The sequence below is a fragment of the Varanus komodoensis genome, unplaced genomic scaffold, assembly GCF_004798865.1.
Source record: "Varanus komodoensis strain SLA01 unplaced genomic scaffold, ASM479886v1 scaffold57, whole genome shotgun sequence".
NCBI classification, from domain to species: domain Eukaryota; kingdom Metazoa; phylum Chordata; class Lepidosauria; order Squamata; family Varanidae; genus Varanus; species Varanus komodoensis.
The window spans coordinates 1,099,283-1,116,023 of record NW_025336182.1 but is presented as its reverse complement, the minus strand read 5'-3'; the positions used below and the strand labels follow the sequence as shown (position 1 = coordinate 1,116,023).

At 60.3% G+C, this 16,741-nt stretch overlaps 1 protein-coding gene across 1 annotated transcript in view; it reads right to left on the bottom strand.

Annotated features, from left to right (window-relative positions):
• The window catches only part of SEMA4A (semaphorin 4A), a 54,902-nt gene that overhangs the window by 33,362 nt on the left and 4,799 nt on the right, over nucleotides 1-16,741 (bottom strand). The window lies entirely within an intron of this gene.

The window sequence follows — 16,741 nt, the reverse complement described above, 5'->3', positions numbered from 1 at the left end:
AGCAGCCCCGTCGCTGCCTCCGGCCGCCTGCGCCTCTCAGCTCGCCTGCGACGCCAGCGGGACAGCTCGGCGGGGCAGTCGGGGGGAGGGGCTGCAGGGTCCCGGTCTCCCCTCCTGGCCCCGGGGGCAGGAGGTGCACAGGCCTCCCTCCAGCCTGCGCAGCGCTGGGCCTCGGGCTGAAACCTCCTAGCCTCGGCACGGCGGTTAGTAGATGAACGGGGGGGTGGGGGGGCCACGCTACGCCCGGGGCCCCGGGGCGGGCACCCCAAGGCCTCCGCAGGGCAGGGGCCCCGAGCGTCCAGGCAGAGGCGCGGCGAGCAGAGGGCCAAGCCTGGCGCGCCCCGCAGACGTCCAGCGTGCGGAGCAGGAGGGGGGGGCGGCGGGACCGAGTCCCCGAGTTGCCAAAACGGCCGCCAAACTCACGCAGACAGGCAGCGAAGCCTCTCTGCGCCCCCACCCCCGCCGCCGCCGAGCCCGGCCGCTCCGTCGTGCTTCTCTGGATCGGTCCCTTGCCGTCCCGCGGGGCTCGCTCGCAGGCGCGTGTGCACGGGGCGGAGGCAGCAGCCGTGCCCCCTGAGCCAAGAGCACCCTGGCCAAGGCGCGCGGCACGGGCCGGCAGCAGCCGCTCCCAAATGATGCCTGCTTGGCCGGGCCCTGGGTGCTGCAACCCCCGGCCCCCGAGGCCCGGGCGGGGCGAGGCATGGCCGCCGGGGGAGGAGGCTCAGTGGGATTTCCCGCCGCCCCTCCCCACTTTTGATTCCACACCTTGTTTGGGACCTTTCCAGCAGCAGAACCAGCCCAACCATATTGCAAGGAGCGGGACTGCGTCTGAAAGCAAGTGCTGCCCCATTCAGCCAGGCCAGCCCCACGAAGCCCGCACCGTCCACCAGGGAGGGGGTCGCCACTTCTGCCCAGTGCTAGTGGTTTGGCATAAGCCTGAATGGGTTCCACTGTCTAGGTTTGGAGAAGATACACCACTGTGGCTTGAACAAGCCACGTTCTCAGGGTGGTTCCTGGGCCAAGCTAAAGCCACTCAGAGTTGGATTTGCACAGTCACGTGGGAGTTTTAAGCTTGCCCAGGGGTCAGGCAGAGACGCCTCAAAACAAGGGAAGGGCCCCTTGTCCTGAAGTGTGGTCTCCCCAGCCTTTGCCTTGTCACACTGGGACAGGATGCGTCATCTCAGGCACATCACGGGCCCTGGGCAAGCAAGCCGTGCTCCGCGGCTTGCCCTGCGCTGCGGCTTGCGGGGCTGCACAAAGCTGCCCAGCCCGGTGCTCCTGCCGGGGCCACAAAGGCCCCTTGGCTGTGCCCCACGCCTGCTGCTGGGAGAGTGGGATATGCCTGGGAGCAGCTTCCGGCTGGACTCGTGGGCCTTCCCTGGAGCGTGGCTCTGTGGACGGCCCCATTCGGCAGCTGCGCTGCTGGTCTGGGCCTCAGCCTGGGCAGGGATGCCCGGAGAGGGAAGGCCTAGCCGCAGAATGGAGAGAAGGCTGCTGGATCCGCCGCACCAGCACTGCCTTTCAGGTCCCCGCCCTGGCGTGCCACTGCTCCTCCAAGCGCTGCGGGGAGGGGGAGGGGGAGCCTGCAACCCCAGCCGTGCCCCTCACCCTTTGCTCCGAATCAGACCCTGAGGCCTTGCGAAAAAGAGGTGCCATGACGCAGCACGGGAGCCAGACTCACTTCCTGGCCGTGGGGTCTCCGAGGGCAGTCGCAGGTCCATGTGCCTCTGTGTGGGTGCAGGGTCTGGCAGGGGATGGGGGCTGCAGGACCGGGAGCTGGCAACAGGCCAGGCACCTGGGGGGGGGGGGGGGGAGGGCCAGGAAGGTGCGGAGGAAGCCATTCCTTCCGAGACTGGACAGCTGGGTGTGCTTGGAGCTGCGTTCCTGCCCGGAGCAAGGAGTTGGACTCCACGGCCTCAACAGCCCCATCCAGCTCTGGGATTCTCTGACATTAGCAAAAGCAGGAAAAGACACCCCCACGTCTCTTTCCCGCAAGGCGAAAGATGGATCACACAAAGGCCAAGGCGGCTGCAGCCTGGCAGTTTCAGGCACAGCCTTCTGGTTCGCAAGATGAAGGTGCTTAATAGTGTTTGGCGGGAGGAGAGACTCAGGTAATTTTCTCCTTGCTTTGAGGTGTTTCCCTCCTCCCCCTGCCCCCCATCCATCAGGCCTGTTCCTCAAGCTGCCAGGTGCTTGCTCACTTCTCAGGGACAGGCGAAAGGGCGCACGCCCCCACCCAAGGAAGACCTCCCAGGGAAGGCCATGGCTCGGGGGGGCGGGGGGAGAGCTCCCCAGGGAACCGTGTGCGCTTCCCATGGCACCGGCGGGCTCTCCTCACCAGGCCGGCGTACAATCTGCTCTCTGTGCCGCCCCTCCTGTGCATATCGGCCCAGTTCTGGTCACAATGCAAATCTCTTGGGGTTGGCCACACACTGGAAGGATTTTGTCACAAACCTCTATTCAGGCTTTTTTTCTGACTTCCCTCCCTTTCAAAAAGGTGGAAGTCTCTCAGTGCCCTCCAGGGCTGATACGCTCCTGTTTGCAGCCAGCTGATAAGCAGACTAAAGCACAAGGAGAGGAAAGGTGAGGTGAACAGGGAAGAAAGGCAGGCACTGCGACCCACGACTCCCGGGCCCGACGGGCCCCCCGCCCCGCAGTGTGGGGCCTCCAGATCTGCTGGGCTGCTACTTGCATCCTTGCAGCCTGTGGGGCTGCCCTGGGGGCACCAGACTGCCCAGAGGCTGCCCGTGGAGTCCCGCACCCCTGCTGAGCCAGCCCCTCCTCTCAGGCCTCTCTCTAGCTGGGCCACACGGGGGCTCCTGCGAAGGAGCCCTCCCCTGGCAGGCAACCCCAAACACAGGCATCTCAGGCAACAGGAGGAGCCCGGCTGGAGCCGCTCTCCCCCCTGCTCTGCACGGGGGATCGGTCGCTTGTGATCCCCGTCATGGGCCACCCACTTCCACGGACGGCCACACCACCTGGCGGAATGCATTCGGAGGCAGGCCCCCAGTGTGGATCTCTGGCCGCTCCCTCGGGGACTGTGCAAGGAGGAGGATGCGATGAGGTGCTTTGTGGCTTCCCCAGGACATGGCCCCGCTGGAGGAGCCCTCGGTGGCCCCTGGAGACCACGTCGAGAAGGGTCCATCCCAGACCGCCGGGAGGAGCCTGGGCACGGGGCAGCCATGACGCCTTCCCACCATGGCCAGGGAGCGCCTGCTCTATGAGGAAGGCTGCGCGTCCTCCAGCTCCCAAGAGCAGCAGTGGCTCCAGAGCCCAGAAGACCCCCTGTGAGGAGAGGGCTGCTCGGGAGCAGGCACACTTCAGAGGAGCGCTTGCCCCAGAATCCTCTGGGGCTGCAGTGGATTCCTGGGTGGGACATGGGGGACTCCCAGGCGGGTAAGGCCTGGTCCAAAGCTGGCTCCTCCCGGGACTGATAGCTGGTGCCCAGGACTCTGCTCCGAAGCAGGGGGACATGTTCTGATGGCCTTCCTGTCCCCGTCCAACTCGACTATTCCATGATTTTAAGATCTCAAAGAATTCTAGGAATTCTAAGTTGTGCTTACGGTGGAATTAGCCGAATCCTGAACTGCTTCAGAAAGATTTGGGAGAAGCACAAATCAAAGTGGGTCTCTTCCGAAGCAGGCCAAATCTGAACCCCAACTCTCCCAAAGTTCTGTCAGCAAAGCAGAGGGCCAGGCGGTGCCCCTGCAAAACGGATCTTCGCCTCCTCAGGTTCTCCACGCAAGGAAGACTCTGGTGAAGGGAGGGAGAGGACGTGGCGCACAGCAATGCGGCTGCTCTGCCAGGTCCTCACTGCAGAGGGCAGGGGACTGGCTGATGCCAGGGCGCCAAGGAACGGGTGGCAAAGGGATTCCCCTCGGGGCACGGTGCTCATTCCCCCTCCTAGGAGCCGGAAATGAGCAGGAGCCGCCGGTGAGAGGCAGCAGGGGGTAGTGCTGGATGCTGGCCGGAAAAATGCCGGATGCCCGGTCCTTCCGCTTCAGCCACACTTTGTGGATAACAACGCCATCAGTCCGCCCTCTACTCCTGCCCTGTTCGACTTTCTATTACCGTGGCACAAACTGAGCAGAATAAAAGAACCTTAAGCTTCTCTTGATTCATCATAACTTGCCTAAACCTATCCTGAAACTTTGCAGGTTATATAGGAGCAGAGCGAGTCAGAAGGGGGCTCCCAGACCATCTAGTCTGACCCCCGGCTCCAGCCGGCTCCGCTCACGACATGCCCACCATGTGCGTGTCCAGCCTATCGTTGAACACCCGCACCGATGGGGCCTCAGCCACCTCCCAGGGGAGCCCATTCCACACCCTCGGGGTCCTGACTGTCAGGAAGTGCTTCCTGCATCAAAATGGAACCTGGGTTCCCTGAGCTTTGCTCTGTTGGAGCGCATCCTGCCTTCCTCTGCAGGAGAGAACAGGTCTCTACCCATCTCCATGTGACACCCCCTCACGTACCTGTATGTCGCCAACAGATCCCCTCTGAGTCTCCTCTTCTCCAGGCTGAAGAGACCCAGTTCCCTCAGTCTCGCCTCATACGGCATCCCTGGCAAACTGGCCACCGACCTTGTGGCCCTACGCTGCACTGACTCCAACCTGGCTATATCCCTCTTGTAATGAGGGGCCCAAAACTGAACACAATACTCCAGTTGCAGGCGCACCAGAGTCATGTAGAGTGGTAGTAATACCTCTCTCGATCTACAAGCCACACTTCTGGCTATGCAACCAAGGGTGGCGTTCACCCTCTTGACCACCGCATCACACGGCTGCCTCATGTTCAGCCTGCAGTCAACCAGCACCCCGAGGTCCCTTTCACAAGTGCTGCTCTCCAGCCACTTGTCCCCTCACCTGTACTTATGACACCCATTCCTGTGCCCCAAGTGCAAGGCGGGGAGACTCTGCTCATCACCCGTCGCCATCCTGATGATTTCCCACTAATAGTTACCTGCCTAGACACACATCTGTGCCATTCACAGATTGTCAAAAGAAGTCGCACAGGTTGGGAGCAAATCATGTCTGCACTCCCGGATTACTAGACCCCCTTTCCACAGAAACGACTGCTTGCATCTTCCCATACTTGTGCAGGTTCCCCCCTTTTCATGTTTTGTTCTTAGCAAGGCCCACCTCTACCTTGTATTCCATTTTCATTAGGGATTGCCCCCCAAGAATACACAGAGAGAAGTACTTTCTATTTTGCACACTGGTAGAAGCTGTTCCGGTAGAACCGTCCCACTGCTGATATCTATTCAAATGAAACGTGGCCAGTATAACATTGACAGATCAGTTTTCAATGATTATCAAACTTTAAAGGCTTCTTAAGCTTCCGAGCCCCCTGCACCCGTTCTGGTTTGAAATGTGGCAAATTTCATTCCCTTTCACAGGCTACAACACCTGTGAGTTTCATCCCATTCTGTGGAGCAGCAAAAAAGCCAGTCCTTGGTTGATTTTCAGAGAAGGGGTACCGAGCCAGAGCGTCAAATTTTGGATTTCTAGCAGGCCCTCAGGTCCAGCTGAGCAACCCCGCATCGGTCCATGGCTATCAGGCTGTTTTCCTAATTGCTGAATTGGGTCTGAACCAAAATTGTGGCTTGCGGTTTTGGGGGCTGCCTAGCGAGGCAGTGTAGCTTCTCTCTCACACCCAGAGCTGCAGTTCCCGGGGTTGCTGAGAGGAAGGCATGTATTAATTGGCTCAGCGCTCGTTCCATTTGAGTCCCACATTGCCATTAAAAGCTCTGAGGGTTTGTGGCTGCTGGCTCCACTCTCCGAAATGCCTGGTCCTTGACAGCTGCCCAGCCCCACCCCAGGCCGGCAAGAGTGAATTCCGCACCAGAGATGAGTGCCCAAACTCGGCCAGAGCTCAGCCTGGACATGCGCCCTCGGAAGACCCCTTGTCCCCGAGCAAGCCCGGGATGCACTTTGGCCCCTGCCAGACATGAAAGGGAAGGCGGGCATCGCTCTCCAGACAGGCCAGGCTTGTGCTCGGGCATCATCCTTGCCCCAGAAATCAAACAGTGGCGCGTTCAAGCCGCCTCCACTGTCTGCGAACAAGCACGAGAAGCACAGCTGGCCTGCCTCGGTGCCATCTGAGTCGCGGCGGGTTCCTCCGGCTGCCCCCCCCCGTGGGCTGGCCCAGCCCGTTCCCCATGGAGCATGGCTGGCCTGGGACTGCCTGCCAGATAAATCCCAGATTCCGGGCTGCAGCTGCAGCTCTTCCATGCCCAGCATGGAGGGGAACCGGCACAAGCGCTCACCCGACCGGCCACACCGAGGGTGCCCGGCTGCCCTTTCGCGCCACTTCTCCAGTGCGCACACGAAGGGGCTGGAAAGGGCACACAGGGACTGAAGGAGGGTGCCGCATCCGCAGGCACGGTGCTCCGTGCGCAGCCCGAAAGCGAAGGAGCACCCAGCGGGGATCCCTGACGCAGCAGAAGAGAAGAGCTCCAGAAGCAGCCCTCCTCAAAGGAAGGCATCTCCTCCTGGCCGTCAGCAAAGCCGGGCCTCGCCTGTGTCCCTGGTTAGAGGCAGGCCAGCACCACAACCCTCACCACAACTCTGGCAGCAGCCCAGCCTCGCCAAAGCTCTCCGCCTTCCCGTGCAGAGGCCTCATCCAGGATGTGAACTGTTGAGCACATTGTCTGGGCAGGGAACGCTCGGGGGGGGGGGGGGGGGGGGGCGGAGGCGCAGGACAGTGTCCCAGAGCTCGGACAGAAGCTTCCTTGTGGTGGCGCAGGCAAACTAGGCTAGCCCCGGCTGCCCTTCGCAGGCTGCTGCGCGCCCTTGGCCAGGAAACGGGGCCACACAGAGCTCCGCACTGCTTGCCATTGTTCTGGGCTGGGCTGGTGCCACAGAAAGGCCCTGGCGGGGGGGGGGGGGGGCTGCTTCCCTTGGCCAGCAGCTCAGTGCTTTCGTTCTGTGCATTTTTAGCATTCTGAGGACATTCCTGCCAGGGCCGCCTCACGAGGGAACAGCTTGACGGTGGCTGCAGAGCAGCCCCGAAGCGCGCGAACTCCAGAGCGCCAACTCCAGCCTCGGCTGTGGGCCGCCGACCCGGCCCGGCCCGGCCCAGCCCGGCCCCCGTCTCTTGCCTTTGCTGGCTGTCAGCACGCAGGCATGAGCTGGGCAGGACTCTGCCTCCGTGCTGGGAGAGCCTTCCCGCGAGATTCCCACAGGCGGGCGGCAGCTTAATTCCCGCTGCCACAGGCACGGAAGCCAAGCCAAGGAGAGCCGCCCGCCCCGTCCTTGCCACGAGGCCCTGAGGCGGCTGGGGGCATGGCACCTGAGCCTTGCACCTGGAGCAGTAGGAGCTTCAGACCTGTTGGAGGGCAACCGACGGCGTGCGCAGAGCCTTGGCCACTGGACGCAGGCCACGTATGGGCTCCCTGTGCGGCTGTCACAATCCCCGTCGCTGGTGCGAGAAGGCCGGCCTCCTTTGCAGGCAGCGACTCCCGTCCCCGCCCCACCGAACAAGAGGAGACGGGCGAGGAGACCGGGTCTGCAGAAGCCCCTCACCAGGACCGCTTCAGCCGCCCATGAAACTACCTCTGCTGCGTTGGAAGCCTCAGGGCAGCTGCCGCAGCCACTCCGACAGCTGCTGGGTCTCCAGCCCCCCGGGCAAAATCCATCCTCCCCTGCAAGAGGCGCTGCCTGAGGGCGAGCAGGCAGGGCAGTGAAGGGCTTCCTGCAGGCACCAGCAAGCAGCGGCCCCCACAGTCACCCGGAGGCCTCACCTCCAGCGTCCCGGGCACCGGCCACTCCCCGAAGTAGCCCAAGGCCTGAGTGCGGAGAGTGCGGCAGACGGCGAAGACGGGAAGGTTGGGGGCTCCGGCACTCGCACCACCCCAAGGAAGGCCTGCCTGAGGGGCTCCGTGTGCCCCCCTCCCCCAACCGACGGGGACTTCTAATTGACTCCCATTCCACAGCCCTCCCCATGACGCCCTGCAGATGAGCCCGAGGGCCCACCAGCTGCTTCGGCAGCAGCGCAGCTCGGCCTCCCCGAGGCCCCCAGAGGAGCTGCCTCCCCAACAGAAGGGATGGGGGCCTTGGGCACGTCCAGTGCAGAGGTGCCAGGGGCTCATCCCGCATGCCCTGGCGGCCAGCCATGAGCCCACACAGACAGATGTGACTGGCCCAGGGGCCACGCTCTGGGGAGCTGGATGCTTCCTGCAAAGGGACTGGTGCTCGCAGAGGGAAGAAGAGCCGCTGGCCAAGTCTCCCTGCCGCGCTTCCTGTTCTGCTTCTGGCCAGCTCCAGGAGCCCCCGCCTCACCAGCACAGACCTGGCACTCTCCTCCTCCACCTTTGTTTGCCCCCCCCCCCAAATTCTAGCTCCGACTGCACAAGGATGAAACTGACCGCCGACTGCCACCTCCATGGGAACCCATCCCGACTCCCACGCGGCGAGACTGCTTCAGGGAAACCGCCTGGTGCTTCATCTTACACTGATCCAAACTTAACGTAACGTGGGGGGAACCTCCCTGTGCACAAAACACGTGCATCTCAATTTTTCCTCATCAGATCTTTGCAAATGAGCAAGCGTGGAAGCAGCTCGTTGATCGACAGAGCTCCAGTGAGCACAGGAAGCCCTCGAGTGCCGTGATTCCTTGCTGCGTTGCTGTTTCTGAAAGCTCTCCTGGCTAGGAAACCCGTCAGAACAAAAAAGGTACGCTTTTGTCCTCTGTCTGCTGTGGACGCTTCCGTGAAACCAGACACACACATCCTCACTCACACACCTCCCAGGATTCATCCCAACGGCCAGCTCCAAGGAGGGGGACTTTACCTGGAGCCTCTCCGTCCGTCGTCTTGGCCCGATCATACCGGAGGCATGGCACCGGAACCCCCAGCTCAGGTCCAGCCACTGGCGGTGCCGGCGGTGCTACGCAGCCAGCCTGCTCTTCACAGCCATGCTAGGAAACCCCCTTGCACGGCCGTGTCACAACAGCCTGCTAGTGCTGCTCGGTGAACATCCCGGCGTTGCCATAGCGACGGCTTACCTCCAGCAGTGGTCCAGACTCCTGCTCCGGAGTCTCCGGCATCAGCCGCGCCGAAAGGACCCGACAGCACTCCCCACTCCCAGTCCCTAATGTGGGGGCTGGGTCGGAGCACGCGGGGCCGCACGCGTTCCCACAAAGGACTCGCTGGGCGGCTGCGGGGAGGCAGGAGCACCGGTTCCCCACCCTCCCTCCGGAGCCTGCCGCCTGCCCGGGGCTTCCATGCAGCCGCCGACAAGGCATGGGCGCTTCCGCTGAGCCATGCCAGCCCGGCCCTCTCGGAACAATGGACAGAGGCCGCCTCCAGCCCGGCTTCGGCGGGCCCTGCAAAGAGGAGGAGTGGAGCGGAGCGGAGCGAGCAGGTCCCCTCTGCTGCCAGCCGCAAATCCGGGGCCGATACGGAGAGCCAGGCGGCAGGCAGCTCGGGCCCGGCCCGAGCCAGCATTTGTGCAGGAGTGGGCCCATTGCTTCCCCCGGGGGGGGGGGGGCCGAGTTGGGACCGTCCCGTCCGTGCGCAAGGGAAGTTTTTGCTCGTGCGTGGGCGTTTTGCTTGCATTGTTTTCAGCCTGCCCCTTCTGCACCTGTGGCAGCTTCCAAATCCATACAACTGAGCAAAGCACAATCGAGCTGGAGTTCAAGTTGTATAATTCGGCACAATGGCCACACAGTGACCGCAACGAGAACGGCAGACTCACACATACCCCATAGATGGAGGCAGGGCACCCTATTTCGTGCAATTTACCAGGTTGTGTGCCTTCCCCGTTCTGGACGCAGCTCAGCAACTGGTCCTCAGGTAATCTTTGGGTTCTCTGACCCCTGCTCCAGCCACCCTGTCCTGGTCATGCACCATGGTAAACCACGAAACCACAACTTAATTGACCACCGAGCTGCCATGCTTATGCACGGATAGGGCCCGGGTCTTGCTTTCTTCTTTAAAGCAGGGGACAGACAAATCTGTCGAGCTGGATTTCTTTCAGTTCTCAAGTTTAAATTCTGTCTTTTTTCTACACTAGTTTGCACTTGTTTTAAAAAGTCCATACAAACGATACATCTTTCTGTTTACATTGTTTGATCGGAACAACTCATTGCAGAAGTGCAAATACTGAACAGCTGTGTTTCAGTTTGTCTATTCATTTGGGAAGTGTGAATTATAGATTTGTTAGATTTATAGTCTACTTTTTCTTACAACAAACTCAAAGAGCTTGCATCATTCTCCTCCTGCTGCTCTCAGTCTTATCCCCACAACAACCCTGTGAGGTAGGCTGGACTGAGAGTCTGTGGCTGGGCCTAAATCACCCAGCTACCTTCCTGGTCGAGCAGGACTAGAACTGGATCGCCCTAATGCGCTCTAGGTGGGGCTGCCCTTGAAGATGGTCTGGATACTTCAATTGGTACAAAATAGAGCTGCCAGGCTGCTGACGGGGACTGGGCGTTGTTCTCATATAACCCCAGTCCTCCGTCAGCTCCACTGGCTCCCCACTGAAGTCCGGGCCCCATTCAAGGTGTTGGTTATCACCTACAGAGCCCTGAACGGCTTAGGCCCTGGTTACCTAAAGGAGCGCCTACGTCCATATATGCTCGCCCGCCCCTTGAGATCAGTGGGAGAGGCCCTTCTCTGGGAGCCCTCCGTGAAGGACATTCGGAGGGTGAGTACTCGGAGGAGGGCCTTCTCCGCAGTGGCGCCCAACCTATGGAATGCGCTCCCAGAGAGGTCTGCCTGGCGCCATCGTTATTTGCTTTTCAGCGCCAGGCCAAGGCCTTTTTATTTAAACACTATTTTAATTGTTAATGGTTTATTTGACTGGGCTGGATCCACCATTCTATTTTATTTTTTGTATTTATTTATGTATGACTTTTTTGTATTTTATATGCAATTTTAATGATTGTAAGCCGCCCCGAGGCTCATGCGATGGGGTGGCATATACATTGTTTAAATAAGTAAATAAATAAATCACGCTGCTTTGCACTAAACTGGGACCCAAACACGCCTTGCCCTGTCCACGGGTCCCCTGTGGGACTGCAGGGAGGGGCGCGTGTCCGTCCGGCTGCAGCGTTCCATGTGGGAGGGACGCAGGTGACAGGACTGCCTGTCCCTCACACATGAAACACCACAAGGGTACCGGGGTTGCAGCCCCCCTTTCCTGACATGCCGGGCGGCTGTGCGTGGAAGAGCATTCAGTGTGCGTGGAAGTGCATTCATGCCACCTGCATGTCAGAACTAGACCAGCACCCAAGTAACAGAGGCACGGCTGCCACCCCAGCCCACCCCATCCCAGCCCACCCCACCACGAAGGTATTTATGGTGCTGCAGATCCTTCTGCAAGCTGCTTGTGGGGGGAAGCTCTCCACAATCTGCCAGCAGGGTCATGTGCGCCTGGACCGACTCCCCGGCTTCCTCGCGAGCAACCTGGGCCATGCACGGGCGGTTGCACCCAGGACGGGTTGTCCTGTCGTGCAGACTCGGGGGAACAGCCCCATCTTGGCCCCGCAGCCCCAGCAGCAATCTTTGCCAGACTTGCCACGGGGCTCCTGGGCCACTGCCAGCAGCCACCCCCCAGAGCGTCCCAGCAACCCGTGGGGGCCGTGGCACTGGCTTCCCCCTCCCCACCAGGACCGAAGCCGTTTGGGCTCACCACAGCCTTCTCCCGGTCCCCTTCTGTGCCCGCACAGCCAGTTCTCCCAGTCCCCCTTGGCAGTCACTGGGCAGCCCCTGCAGTGCCCGAGCGGCACCTTGGAGGGGCTGCCAGGGCTAGCAGAATATTTGGGGAAGGGAGATTTCCACAAAAAATCCAAGCCAACCCTTTTTTTGGACAAAGTGAACTGCCTCTGTGCAGCTGTGGGGATGTGGGGCCTCCGCTGGGGCAGCGCCTGGGGAGGGGCTACGTCCCGGCTGGGCTGCGACGTTGCCCAGAGGAGGCTCCGAATTCGCTCCCCCCCTTCCCTTTGGTTGCTCTTGACAGCTGTTGGAAGATGAGCTTCCAAGCAAAGCCAAAGCCAGACGGGAGGCTTGTATGGAAAAGGGCTTGTGGGGGGATTTAATCCTTCGTGCAAAGATCTCCGTGTTCTTTCTTTCTCTCTCTCTCCAAGTAGTCCACAAACAGGTGCATTTTTTCATACCTTCCAGAGCCTCTCGGTGCTTGTGCAGTGCAGACGTGCGTCCACAGCTTTTTTCTTGGGAGGGGGCATTTTGGCAGGGACTTGGGAGCCCTTTAACAGGGGAGCTGGGCAGGTAAAGGCCGGCTTCCGAGTGGCTTTCTAATCACTGGGATGGACGTGATTGTGGCGACCAGGGGTGCCGAAGCAGCTTTGCAGCAGAGCGGCCCGTCGTGCCTGTCCCTTTGTGTAGGCACATGGGTGCACATGCGTGGGCACACTGCAGGGCGGCCTGATGCCTGGCTGGGAGCACCTGCGTGGCTGCAGCCCTGCCCGGGGGCCCGGGGGCCCCCTCCATGGAGCCCGCTGGCGCCTGCTTCCGGCACGGAGACTCGGCACGGGAGACCCTCCGAGCTTTCCAGCCGGCTGAAACGCAGTCCTTAGGTTCCGCTGGGCAATGGAAACGGTCTGGCAAAGGTCTGCTTCCGTGTGCGCTGGTGGAACAGGCATCCCGCCCCAGAAGCGGAGAGCAACCTGGCCCCGGCTTCCTCTTGCCAGCCCCACCACCTGCCCCTTCGCGAGCCAGAGCAAGGAAGGCCGATGCTCCAGCAGATAACCCCGGCACTTCACCGGTGGCATGAGCTGGAATTACAAAAGCGGTACAGCAGATTCCTTGCAAGGGGAAAACTAGTACCTCAGGGTGAAGGCTAAGGCATGACCCCTCAGCCCAATACCCTAGCAGTTCTCTGTGTGCAGGGACAGATATCCTTTCAGGGGAGAGGGGACTGTTATTTATGATGCTGCTCTTTCATTTCTAACCTGCCCACAGCGGAAGCTTTCTGGGAACCCAGCTCTCCCTCGAGGCGCCTGCATGTAAACACTTCTTTCAGACACTCAACTCCGCTAGCACATTCACCAGCTGATTAGTTAATCATGTGACCGATCAGCTGGGAAGCGAGCGGGCAAGCCGATTAAGGCCTCAAGGGGAAGGAAGGCACCCCAAAAGCCCGTGCCCAGTGCCCCCTGGAGAGCGCCCTTCCTTCTGGCCTGCCCCACTTCAGGCTGCACAAACCCGCCCGCCTGCTTCCCATCAAATGACTTGCAGGCACAGACAGCCAGCCTCTCACCACAGAGGTTTGGCTCGGGTCTCTCCCTTCCTTCTCTGGGCAGCTCCGGGCCGCTCCTGGGCCCGCTCCGGGCCTCCTTTCCTCGGACATCCTCTGCGCTGACTCAGCGCCGCTGTGCTTGAGCCCGGACAGTCCTCTCTGGGTGATCCGCAGAACCCACAGGGGGCAGCCAAGGACCCTGAGGCTGAGCCGCAGGGCCGGCCTGCTCTTGCTGTGACCCTCAGGCAGGCAAGTGGGGGGGCAGCTTGGTTCAAAGGGTTCCCAGCGCTTAGCCCCAAAAACACTGGCTCATCCCCAAGCCCATTTTCGGAGGAGGGGCTGACTGCAAGAGTGAAGAGAAAGAAGGAAGGGCATGTGCAGAATGTCTCTTCCCCGCAGGAGAGCGAGCACAGGGCCGGAGAGCTGGCTGATCTTGTTTTGAGACTCCCAAGCTGAAATTCAGATGGAGCGAAGGGGCGGCACCCGACAGAAAGCGGCTGAGCTGGACTTGGGCGCAAGGCGGCCCCGTCCATGTTTCTCAGCGAAGCAGGAGGACCCTTGTTGGTGACGCTGACGCCGCCGTGCCAAAGGCCTGACTCTGCCCGTGCAGCTCAGCCACAAGTTCCTTCTGCAGCTGTTTCGCGAGTCCCTCGTCTCTGTTATTGCCCTGGGGGGCAACACAGGCAGCCAGCTGCAGGAGGGTCCCGAGGGTCATGCCTGCTCCGCACGCAGCTCCCGAGGCTGTGGAGGCCTGGCAAAGCCAGGAGGTGCTTGGCCACGTCCGCTCTGCCACGCGTGCCTGGCCACCGTCCCTCGTGGCCTTTGCTGCCAAGAGGGAGCGGGTGTCTTGCCAGGCAGCCCTTTGCCGGGTGCCGCCGGCCACTTTCAAGGAGACGCAATTCGGTCTCGCCGGAAAAGGCCTCGCGTGGACTTGGGAGGCTGGCCGCTGCTCTCCCTTCCCCGGGCGAGATGCTTGCGCACTCAAGCGGTGCTCCAGGCATCCGGCACAAGCGGCGCCCCCTTCCGGATTGCACCGGCAGCCGTTCTTTGTGCCACTGTGTGTAACCCAGGAGGAGGTGGCTGGCTGCACACCCGTCGCTGCATGAGCAGTGCAAACTCCTCTCGGTTTGGCTCAGCTTGCTTCTAAGAAGGGGCCAAGCACAAGAGGAAGCCCACAAATGCCGGCAAGGCTGTTTATTAGGCTTTACTATGCTAGGAAAAGTGGGAGGCAGAAGAAGACCAACCATGAGATGGCTGGGCCCCATCTGGAGCGCTCCGTCCAGCTCAGGGCACCAAAGTCTAAAGAAGATGCATGGAAGCTGAAGAGCGTTCGCGGGGGGTGGGGGTGGGGCAACGAGGATGATCCAGGGAGAGATGGGAAGAACGGGGCCAGTTTAGCCTTGAGAAGAGAAGGGGGGGGGGGCGGGGGGGAGACAGGATAGCACTGTGCAAGCCCTTGAAGGGTTGTCACAAAGAGCAAGGCCAGGAGCTCTTCTCCATCATCCCTGAGTGCAGGACACAGGATGACGGGCTCAAGCGACAGATTCGGACAATAAAGAGCGTCCTGACTGTAGGAGCAGTACAGCAATGAAGCCACTGACCTGGGGTGGGGTGGGGGGCTCTCCCACCTTGGAGGCATTCAGGATGCAACTGGACAGCCATCCGAGAGTGGGGGTTGACTCGGGGTCCTGCGCTGAGCAGGGGGTTGCTCTCAGAGGCCCTCTGGCCCCTTCCAGCTTTTCTATTCTAGGATTCTGTAAATTCTACAAAGGAAGCGGCAGCCTTGAGCTTGCAAGCGCTGAGCAGAGCTGTCAAGGACAAGACTTTCCGGAGGGAACCATTTTGTAGGGTCACCATAAGTCAGCGTCAGCTTGACAGCATGGAACAAGAGCAAACGCTAGGGCACCTTCTGGGTTTATGTTTTGCCTCGCAAGCTGCCCAGAGAGCTTCACTAATGAGTTGCAGAGAAAGGTAATACATAAACGGTTGTGTGTGCATTATGCTCCCTGAATCAGCAGGAAGTGCGCAACATGAAGGAAGTCTGCCATAGGCCCTGCTCTGTGGGCTTCTGAGCCAGGCACACGGGTGCCTCGCTAGCAAGAGGGAGGCACAGAAACAGAGCGAGTCAGAAGGGGCCTCCCGGGCCATCTAGTCTGACCCCTGGCACCAGCCGGCTCCGCTCACGACATGCCCACCATGTGCACGTCCAGCCTATCCTTGAACACCCGCACCGATGGGGCCTCAACTATCTCTTGTGGAAGCCCATTCGGGGTCCTAACTCTCAGGAAGTGCTTCCTGGCATCTAAATGCAACCTGGGTTCCCTGAGCTTTGCTCCGTTGGAGAGGAACAGGGGAGAACAGGTCTCTCCCCACCTCCGTGTGACACCCCCTCACATACCTGTATGTCGCCAACACATCCCCTCTGAGTCTCCTCTTCTCCAGGCTGAAGAGACCCAGTTCCCTCAGTCTCGCCTCATACCCCATTCCCTGCAAACTGGCCACCGACCTTGTGGCCCTTCGCTGCACTGACTCCAACCTGGCTATATCCTTTCTGTAATGAGGGGCCCAAAACTAAGCACAATACTCCAGTTGCGGGTGCACCAGAGTTGTATAGAGTGGTAGTAATACGTCTCTTGAACTAGAAGCCACACTTCTGGCTCTGCAACCAAGGGTGGCATTCACCCTCTTGAGCACTGGATCACACTGCTGACTCATGTTTAGCCTGCAGTCAACCAGCAACCCGAGGTCCCTTTCACAAGTGCTGCTCTCCAGCCACTTGCCCCCTAACCTGTACTTATGACACCCATTCCTATGCCCCAAGTGCAAGACCTTGCACTTTTCCACATTGAATGCCATCCTGTTGTCTCCGGCCCACTTCCATAGTCTGTCCAGATCCTTTTGGATCTGGAGTACCTGCTCCTCAGTTGTGGCCACTGCTCCAGTTTTAGTGTTGTCTGTGAATTTGATCAGCAGACTGTTCACCCCTTCTTCCATGTCATTGATGAAAAGATTAAACAGGATCGGCTCCAGGACAGAGCCCTGGGGGACCCCGCTTGCCACTGGCTGCCATACCAATGGTTCTCCACTAATGGTTACTTTCTGCTTTCGGTCAGTCAACCATGCCCTAATTGGGACCATTGATGCCACCCTCCAGTCCTCTGGAACTTCACCCGTTCTCCACAAAGCCTCAAAAATGAAGGCCAGAGGGTGTGAGAGAACCCCTGCCAACTCTCTAAGTACTCTCGGGTGTAACCCGTCAGGGCCTGGCGCCTTTGTAATGTCCAATGCCCTGAGGAGCCCCTTGACTTCAGGGGGGGTGACTCTAATCTGTGCCCCTAAGTCCCCAGCCTCATCTAATCTCCTATGTGGATATCCCCCGTCCTGCTTTGGGGAGAACACAGAGGCAAAATAGTCATTTAGCATCTGTGCCTGTTCCCTCCCATCAGTCACTGGATCCCCTTCCTCCTTATTTAGTGGTCTCGCCACTTGTCTCCCCTTCCTCTTCCCCTTGGAAGAGAGACCCCTTGCTTTCCTCTTCTAA